The sequence below is a fragment of the Spermophilus citellus genome (genome assembly GCF_964194105.1).
Source record: "Spermophilus citellus genome assembly, chromosome: 15".
NCBI lineage: Eukaryota > Metazoa > Chordata > Mammalia > Rodentia > Sciuridae > Spermophilus > Spermophilus citellus.
In genome coordinates this window covers 60,073,453-60,082,923 of record NC_138195.1, presented here as the reverse complement: position 1 = coordinate 60,082,923, position 9,471 = coordinate 60,073,453, and the positions used below count along the sequence as shown (strand labels likewise).

At 41.3% G+C, this 9,471-nt stretch overlaps 1 pseudogene across 1 annotated transcript; it reads right to left on the bottom strand.

Moving 5' to 3' along the window:
- Positions 1-799: 799 nt before the first annotated feature.
- On the bottom strand, positions 800-9,080 carry LOC308634623 (interferon-induced protein with tetratricopeptide repeats 1B-like; annotated as a pseudogene). Its single transcript, XR_014024337.1, has 2 exons — positions 9,040-9,080; positions 800-2,570 (listed from the first exon to the last, which is right to left on the bottom strand). The product of XR_014024337.1 is annotated as an interferon-induced protein with tetratricopeptide repeats 1B-like (transcript).
- Between the last annotated feature and the right edge of the window lie 391 nt (positions 9,081-9,471).

The following is a 9,471-nucleotide window of genomic DNA, read 5'->3' as shown; positions in this document are numbered from 1 at the left end:
AAAAAAAAAGTGATTTGGAATAGCTATGCAGATCTCGACCCTCATAACACAGAAAGGTCATGTGCAGGCAAGTTTTAAAAGTAATTCCTACTAGGCCCTGCCCAAGATCTACAGAACTCCTTTCTGGATGTGCAGTGGGCCCCCAGACTCAATGTTAAAAAGGAATTCTGAGGGGATGGATTTAGCTGTGCACCTGGGCTCTGATTAGGGCATCAGAGATCCCTGGTGCTTATTGTATGTCTGAACTGGTCTTGTTCACTGGTTTGGGACCCAATCTCTGGCCCCACTTCCCTTTCTTTGAGGTCAATATCAATGTCTTCCTTACTCTATGTTGTTGCCCTCCCAACACAGTGGACAAGGAACTCCTCATTCTCTTTTTGATACATAGGATGGCCATTCTAGTGGTACATAATAATAATAATGGTTATTGTTATATAGTATTGTATTTACTGATCTGGTTTGTTCAGCTTTTTCCTTGCTGTAACCAAGAGACCTGACAGGAATGATTTTAGAGGACGAAAAGTTGTCTTACTCTTAGATCTTGAAGTACTTGAGGAGACCTGGCCACATAAGAAAGAAACCCTGGCAGGGTATGATAGCCTGCATCTTTAATCACAGCTGCTCTGCAGGCTGAGACAGGAAGACTGAGAGTTCAAAGCCAGCCTCAGCAACTATAAGGCACTCAACAACTTAGTGAGATCCTGTCTCTAAATAAAATACAAAAAATATTTGTGGGTTAGTTTTTGAATGCTCCTGAGTTTAATTCCCAGGACCCCCCCACCACCACCAAAAAAAAAAAAGAACCCTTTCTGTTGAATTCTCCTTGGTCCAGGACAACAGCCTCACTCAAGGAGGAAGCAGTTCATTTCCAAGGCACAGTCTTTAGGAAAAGGATCCTGATGTATCCTGCAGCTGCTGGGTGTCAAACAGGATTTTCATCCAGGGCCAATGAGTGCAGGGATGCCAGGAGAGAGGATGGATGCTCCTGGCCTAGGCACTAAGGAAGCAGGGAGAAGGCAGGAGCAGGCAGGCAGGGGAGAGGGCATGTGCTGCCCGATCTACTTTTTTATTTCAGCAGTTATACATTTCGGGAGGCAGCAAGCAGGGAAGCTTGTTGTTCTATTTAGTTGTGAGTAGATGAAATGGAGGGTGGGGCCCTTCCTCAAAACACAGGGTTCAGCTGATCAAGGAGCCTCAGAGCCCTCTCATAGCACAGCAGGGCCTCCTCCACTTCCCCTTTTAATTCATGGCTGAGCCCCAGGAGGCTGACACTCTTCACAACACTCAGATTCTGGTTCACATGGCTTTTAGCCAGTTTTTCTAAGGCACTTATGAGTTTTTTCCTGTAAAAGGACATTTCTTGTATCCTTAGACCGTTTAAATAGTGGGTGATTGCTTTGTCTTCAGATCTCATGTGAAATTGTTGGAAACGGCCATAGCGGTGATGAATATCTTGCTGAATGCAGGGAGCAATATTGTCCATGCAAAATGCTTTCTGAAAATTTTTCTCTGCCTCTTCATACTTGTGTATTTCTGCATACATTTCAGCCATGAAAACGTAAGCCATCTCTAATCTTGGCTTTAATCTTACAGTCTCTTGAAATTCTTTTATAGCCAATTGAACCCATCTGTGCACATTTTCTCTTTCCTGCCTTCTAGGGTTCACATTTGTTGCATCCTTTACTTGAGACATTTTTGCCCTGTAGCAAAGCCCTAACTGGTGATGCAGGGAGGCAGAGTTGGGTCTTTCCTCCAAGGCTTTCTTAAGGAGCTCAATAGCTTTATCCACACAGCCCTTTTTTCGGTAAAATTTGCTTGCATATTGAAAGACATAGGGCTAGGAGGATGTGCTGTTTAGAGCTTCCTCAATGTAGCCTTCTCCATCCACTTCCTGTCCTACATCCTAAAGCTTCAGGGCAAGGAGAACCTTAACATATACATCTTCTGGGTTCAAACTGACAGCTCTCCTCAGGGGCTCTAGAGAAATTACATTTTCATTATCATAGTCCAGACGGTAGGAGGAGATGGCGAACCCCAGGCTGAATTCAGGGTTTTCAGGCTCCACTCTCAGAGCCGTTTCAAAGCAGGTCTTGGCCCGCTCATAATTCTTTCTCCCACACTTCAGCAAGGCCCATCCTTCCTCACACTCCATCTCAGGAGACTCCACCCTGTAGTGGGAGAGACTTGCGAACTTCTTGCAAGTGTCCTCCACCTTGTCCAGGTAAGTCTGGGCTTCTGCCAATCTGCCCATGTGGTGATACACCCAGGCACAGTTGCCCCAGGTCACCAGGCTCCTCAGGTCTGCCTGGTCTGTGTGCTCCCTCTGGACCAAGTCTTCAGCTTCTCTCAAGCTCTGCAGGGCCTCCTCATCCTGGCCTTTCAGGTGCTTCACATAGGCCAGGAGGTTGTGAATCCCCCCTATATTATATCTGGTGCCTAGGAACCTAATCTGTTCTATGATCCTCCTTTCTAAATCCGGTATTTCATTATCTTCAATTTCCAGCCCCCACGTGAAGTGACATCTCAACTGCCGCAGCTTGTCCTGGATCCCATGATCATGTGCATTCTCACTGTGAAACAAAAGTGGATTTTCTCTGTTAGGTGAGATATAGCCATAAGGGAAAACCCAGTGAAACACCTACTACAACATTAGTGCAAACTGAAAGTTTCCCCTGTATTCAGATTTTTAATAATAATTTTAAAAATATGTTTTAATTACTTATACATGACAGTATAATGCACTTTGTTGCATCATATATAATGGAATATAATTTGCCATTCTTCTGGTTGTCCATAGTATAGAATCCTCCCAGTCTTATAGTTAATGTGTGTACTTAGGATAGTAATGTCTGATTCATTCTACTATCATTCCTACCCACACACCCCTCCCCTCCATTCACTCTCTTCTACCTAATCTAAAGTAACTCTATTTTTCCATAGTGCCCCCATTGTGAATTAGCATTCATTTATCAGGGAAAATATTGAGCTTTTGGTTTTTTGATGTTGCCTTATTTCACTTAGCATAATATTCTCCAGCTCCATTCCTTTACTGGTAAATGCCATAATTTTATTCTTTTATAAAGTTGAGTAATAGTAAATCATATATATTGTGTATGTGTGTGTATGTATATATATAATACATATATATTATATATATATATATATATATATATAAATGAATAAAATTGTGATGTAACAGACACTTCTCAGAAGAGGATATACAATAGACGATTTATTGGTTCTTGATTTCACTGCTTGTGCTTTAGGAGTCTTGTTAAGGAAGTCAGGACTTAAGCAGACACGATGAAGATTTGGGATTATTTTTTCTTCTATTGGGTGCACAGTTTCTGATCTAATTCCTAGGTCCTTAATCCCCTTTGAGTTGAGCTTTGGGCATGGTGAGAAATAATCCTTCAATTTCATTTGGCTGCATGTGGATTTCCAGTTTTCCCAGAAACATTTACATTCAACTTCTCTAGTGTTTAGAGAAATGCAAATCAAAACTACTCTAAGATTTTGTCTCACATCAGAAAGGCAATTATCAAGAATACAAGCAAAAATAAGTGTTAGCAAGGATGTGGGGAAAATAGTACACTCATACACTGCTGGTGGCTGAGCAAATTGGTGCAACTACTGTGGAAAGCAGTTTGGATATTCCATAGAAAATTGGAATGCAACCACCATTTAATCCAGCTATCCTACTACTCAGTCTATATCCAAAGGACTTAAAATCAGCATACTACAGTGACACAGCTATATCATTGTTCATAGCAGCTCAATTCACAATAGCTAAACTGTGGAACCAACCTAGATACTCTTCAACAGATGAAAGAATAAAGAAACTGTGGTATGTATACACAATCGAATATTACTCAGCATTAAAAGAGAATAAAATTATGGCATTTGCAGGTAAATGGAAGGAGCTGGAGAATATCATACTAAGGAAAGTAATCTAATCTCAAAAACCCAGAGGCTGAATGTACTGTCTGATAAGTGGATACTTATCCATAATTGGGGGGAGGTGGAAAATGGAGGCACATTGATTGCACAAATTGGAGAGAGGGAAGGGGAGGGGACATGGGTGCAGGAGAGATGGTGGAATGAGATGAACATCATTACCCTAGGTACAAGTATAACTGCACATGTGGTGTGACTCTACATTGTCTACAACCAGAGAAATGAAAAGGTGTGCTCCATTTGTGTAGAATGAATCAAAATGAATTCTTCTATCATGTATAACTAATTTGAACAAATTAAAACATAATCAATAGATGGGATGCGATTCAAACTAAAATGCTTCTTCTCAGCAAAAAAAAATGATAACGTGAAGAGAGTTGGCGTATGCAACCAGAAGTTGAATAGTGCACAGTGGCCATCTGCAGGCTGGAGAGCTGGGAAAACCAGTAGCTGGGCAGTCCAAGAGGCTGAAGCCTCAGAACAAGAGGGATCAATGGTGCTATTCTAGTCTGAGCACTAAGCCTCCTGGAGAATCACTGTCAGAGTCTGCTTCAGAAAAGTAAAGAAGAGAGAGTCTGATATCCCCAGATATGGTAGCAGCAATCAAGAAGACTTTCAGTAAGAATCCAGCTTGCATCTGCTGCTGTTTCTTTGTTCTTCCAACTTTTATTACATTTAAGCCATCGTCCTATTGGAGGTTCTCCTTTTGGTTAGGCTATCCCACATGCCAATCATTCCTAGACTCACTATCATTGACACACCCATAATCCTCAGCATCTCTTATCACAATCAAGTTGGCAATGCAGATTAACCATTACACAAAGGCACTGAGATAGCCAACATAATCTTGAGAACAAAGAACAAAGCTGGACCTCTCACACTTTCTGATTTCAGAGGTGAATACAAAGCTATAGAAATCCAAACATTATGGTGTGGTGTAATGACCACATGAAAGATATAAGAAACACAAAGACCAAGAAAAGAGAGACCCTGGAAATAAACTCTTGTCTGTAGAGTTACATTAGTCAGCCCAGGCTGCCATAATAACAAAGCATGTGGTGGCAGAACTCTTCTCAGGGTTCTGGACGCTAGAATTGCAAGTAAAAGTGTGTGCCTATGGTTCCTAGCAAGGGCTCTTTATAGAAGGCCACTGACTGGGAGATGGCCACATGAATTATTTTTAAAATATTTTTTAGTTGTAGGTAGACACAATACCTTTATTTTATTTACTTATGTGGTGTTGAAAATTGAACCCTCATATATGCTAGGCAAGCGCTCTACCACTGAGCCAAAACCCCAGCCCAGTGGTCACTTTCTTTGTACTTCACTTGGCCATCCCTCCCTGGCCCGTGGATTCAGACAACTTAAATATCCCTTTACCTTCTTCTAATGACATTGACCCTAGAGAAGTAAGGCCTCATCCTATGTTACTCCTTAATCTTTGTACCTCCTTCTAGACCCTATCTCAAGAGACTGTCACACTAAGCTAATATTTAGAGATTTGAACTTGTGATTTGGATTCAGTTAAGAACACTGATGAAGCAACTTTGACAAGCATGTCAAGTCCACTCACTGGGATAAAGGACAGTCTTTACAACTAATGTTGTGGAAAAACTAGAACATCAGTTGTACAACAGTGTGTTGGACATCTACCTCATTTAGTATACCAAATGACTCAAAATGAATTAAAAACCTAAATGTGAGACGAAAACAATAAAACTTGCAGAGGAAAATATAAGGGAAAAGCTTCTTGACATTGCATTTGACAATGCTTTCTTGGCTGTGACAACCAAACACAGGAAACAACAGAAAAAGAGATGAGATGGACTTGACCAAAATGAAGAAATTTGTGCATCAAAGGCCACCATCAACAGACTGATAAAAGAGTTCCCAGAATGATAGAAAATATTTGCAACAACTATCTGAAATGAGTGTATTTTTAGCATACATTGATGCTCAAAACAATTGGAAACAGGTTTGAAACCAACACTTGTGCATGGATGTTTATTGTAGCACTATCTATAGCCAAAGGTGACAACTGCACAAATGTTCATGAATTGATAAATGGATAAGCATACGTCATATACCCACACAACTGGATATTATTCAGCCATGGAAAGCAACAAAGGCTGATACATGTTACAATAGGGAAGAGCCTTGAAATCATGATGGTCCCCAGGTGTAGTTGTGTGTGCCTGTAATCCAGCTTATCAAGAGGCTGAGGCAGGGGGACTGCAAGTCTGAGTCTACCCTGGGCAACTTAGTGAGAGCCCTTATCACAAAATAATGTGAAAAAGCCTAGGAATGTAGCTCTATGGTAGAGTGCTTGCCTCACCTGAGAGAGGTCCTGGGTTCAATGTTCAGTGCTGCCCCCTTCCAAAAAGCAAATTTATGGCAGATGAAGGGATACAGGACAAAAGGACATTGTAGTGTTCATTTTTTTTTTCTTCTTTAGTTTTGAGATTTCTCCTGGAAGTGATTGTAAACTCTAGTCCTGCTCTGATGTAACTTCATGGTATTTGTTCCTGGATATCTGCACTGTGCCTTCAGTGGCTACTTCTTCATCCTGGTGTACAGCCCAATACCTGTGTGTCTGACCCATGACCAGGTGTCCCCTGTCCCCTCACAGCAAACCTCTTTATACTGGAAAACCATCCAGTGGCTTCTGTTGGACCTTTTCTACCTTCTTCACAACAAAGTAACCACTGTCCACTGCAGACATGTCCATCAGGAGAGACACAGAGGCAGCCACTCCAATATGCAGGGGAAATAACAGAAGCAAGTTCTCACTAACAGATCCCAGAGAAAAGACAGCAAGACTCGTTTCAGGGAGAACAGGAATTGGGGAGCTTCAGGGACACTGAAGCTTAAGCAGTGGGTGGGCATAAAAAGAGAAAGAAGATCGCCTCTTTGGGATGATCCTTTACTGGGGTCTACAACATCACTTAGATGAGAAATGTGCAGAGAATATTAATTGGTCAGCTTTGAGCAAGTTGGTTCTAGTTCTAAGGGGTCATGGTGTCACTGAGATATGGTCCTGTGGCATATCTACCCAGTCTGGGAAGGGCTTAGGGGTCAGTTGGGTAAATCTCCTTAGGCGTGAATTATTGTCTGGTCCCAAAGGAGATCCCACAAAATTGGTTACCAGGAGGAGTTTGCAGAAGGCAGATGTCTGGATCAGTCACCCTGAGGAGTTGGGAGGTGGTAAAGAACTGGAAGCTGTGTCAAGGGAGACTTAGCTCTGTTTCCACATGAGAAAGGCCAACTCGTCTTCAAAATGGAGACTGAGGCAACATAAAATTGAAGGAATCCACTCCTGTCACATATTGTACGTGTCCATTCATGTGACAGAACCAAATAGGCAAATGCAGAAAATTTGCTGGGGCCTGGAGCAAGGGCCGAGTAGGAAGTGACAATGTATACCAGGTATCTTCTCACAGTTATTAGACATCCTTAAACTACATCATGGTGATGCTCCCACAACATGGTGAAGATGCTAAACACCAATAAATTGTAGTGCTTAAAATTTTTAAATGGCAAATGATGTCGCATTTTACACATATTTCTTTCCTGGTACATATTGAAATTAAAATTTTAGAACTGATTAAGATGTCATCTGAAATGATGGCAGGAACCTGCATTGTAACTCTTTTGGAGCAATAGGCTTAAGAGTTTAATGAACTGTCTTTTTCGTATCTCAGCTCCACCTCTAATGGACTGGGTGACCTTAGCTTATCTAAATCTGACATCACCCCCCTTTGCAACATTAGGATAAATGATTCTCTCATTGTTTTCTTTTAAGATTTAAATGTAATAATTTACAAAACAGTTTTAGAAAACAGTCTGGCATTGAATAATTATTGAGGATGAGATAACTACTATATATCCTTTGGTATTATTACTATTTCTCATTTTAGATATCAGTTACAAGTGTATATTTGACACAGGGTTGACTTGTGGTTTTGTAGTTTCTGGAAATTCTGCCTCTCTCAAATTTTCCCAGTGGAACTCTTAGGGGACATTTGCAAGGCAATATTAACTAGAGGATTTTTATCTTCTGATCTCAGCTTGATTTAAGATTCAGTTGGGACCATAGAGAAACTCCCATTGAGCGCTTCTCGTAAGGAAGATGTGGATGTTCCTAAGCTCAGATGTCCAGCCAAGACCCATGGACAGGAGGATGCCAAGAACCTGCAGGTAATGGGCAGCCCCAGGAAATGTGATCTGATCAAATTCAATCTAATCACAGCTTCATCAGAGTTGGCCCCTCAGAAGGTGAGTTGAGGAGTCTCCAGAAGAAGGCCATGAGCTTCTCCCACCCCATCCCCACAGTATCTCCCCAGACATCTGGGAGGTTCCACTGAAGCTCATATTGCTGTGTGGGTCCTAATTTTCCAGCAAAATGAGGAATGAAGAGAAAGAGATGTCTCTAATCAGAGATCCGACAAACTGATCTCCTTTCCCTAGATGGAAAATAGTGTGATGAAAAAAATCTCGCAATCTGGAATGATTTTCTCCTTTCCTGCAAACTCTCTCCCTTTTTCCTGTCTTTCTTTATGAAGCATGAAGACAGCTTCATAAGGCCAACAGAAATGAAAATGCCTACACTAATACAACAGCTCAAGTTTTGGTATGAATGCACTAGCGGGTTACACACTCACATGTACACATCAGTCTATGAACAGATACTCAAATAGAAAATTTAGGATGCCTGAAAATCAACCTGTTGAGATAATATTGATTATCATTGCTTCTAATCCTTAAGACATAATGTCAAAAAAGCAGAGAAATGAGGGTGCAGTCATGGGATAAATGGAGGAATACTGATTAGGCAAAGGGGAGGGAGAGGTGGGGAAAGGGAATGGGGGCAGGAAAGATGTTGGAATGCAATAGAAGTCATTACCCTAGGTACATGTATGATTGCATATATGGTGTGATGCTACATCATGTACAATGAGAGATGAAAAGTTACGCTGCAATTGTCTACAAAAGCAAAATGCATTTTGCTGTCATATATACCTATTAAAATAAATAGATTAATTAATTTAAAAATAAATAAACAAATAGAAGAGAAATTCTCACCTCATGGTTGCTGTAAATGAGGTTGCAGTTCTGAAGTATTTTCAGTCAAGTAGGTTTGTCAGAGATCTGGTTGCTGGTGTGTAGGTCTTCTTATAGTGAAACCTCAAGGCTTTATAAGCAACAGATGATATAATTTGAAGGTGTGTCCTTGCAATTTGGAACTGGAATCTGAAAGTCAAAAGTGCAACTCAACTTGGCATGTTCCTGGTCAAAGAAACTGAAACTTAAGCAGAGATAGAAATTCCTTCTTTGTTTCCTTCTGAGAACTGGATGAGAGAAGGCTGGTGACAGCAGTTGTTCTGAGGTGTGAATTCCTGTCTCCCAGCCTGGGGGACATTCTGGGTGCAAGGACTTGGGAGTTACTTCAGAGTCCCCCGAGTCAGGAGGACCTATGGAAATGGCTGTGTGAACTTGGAGAAGTCATGCCTCCCC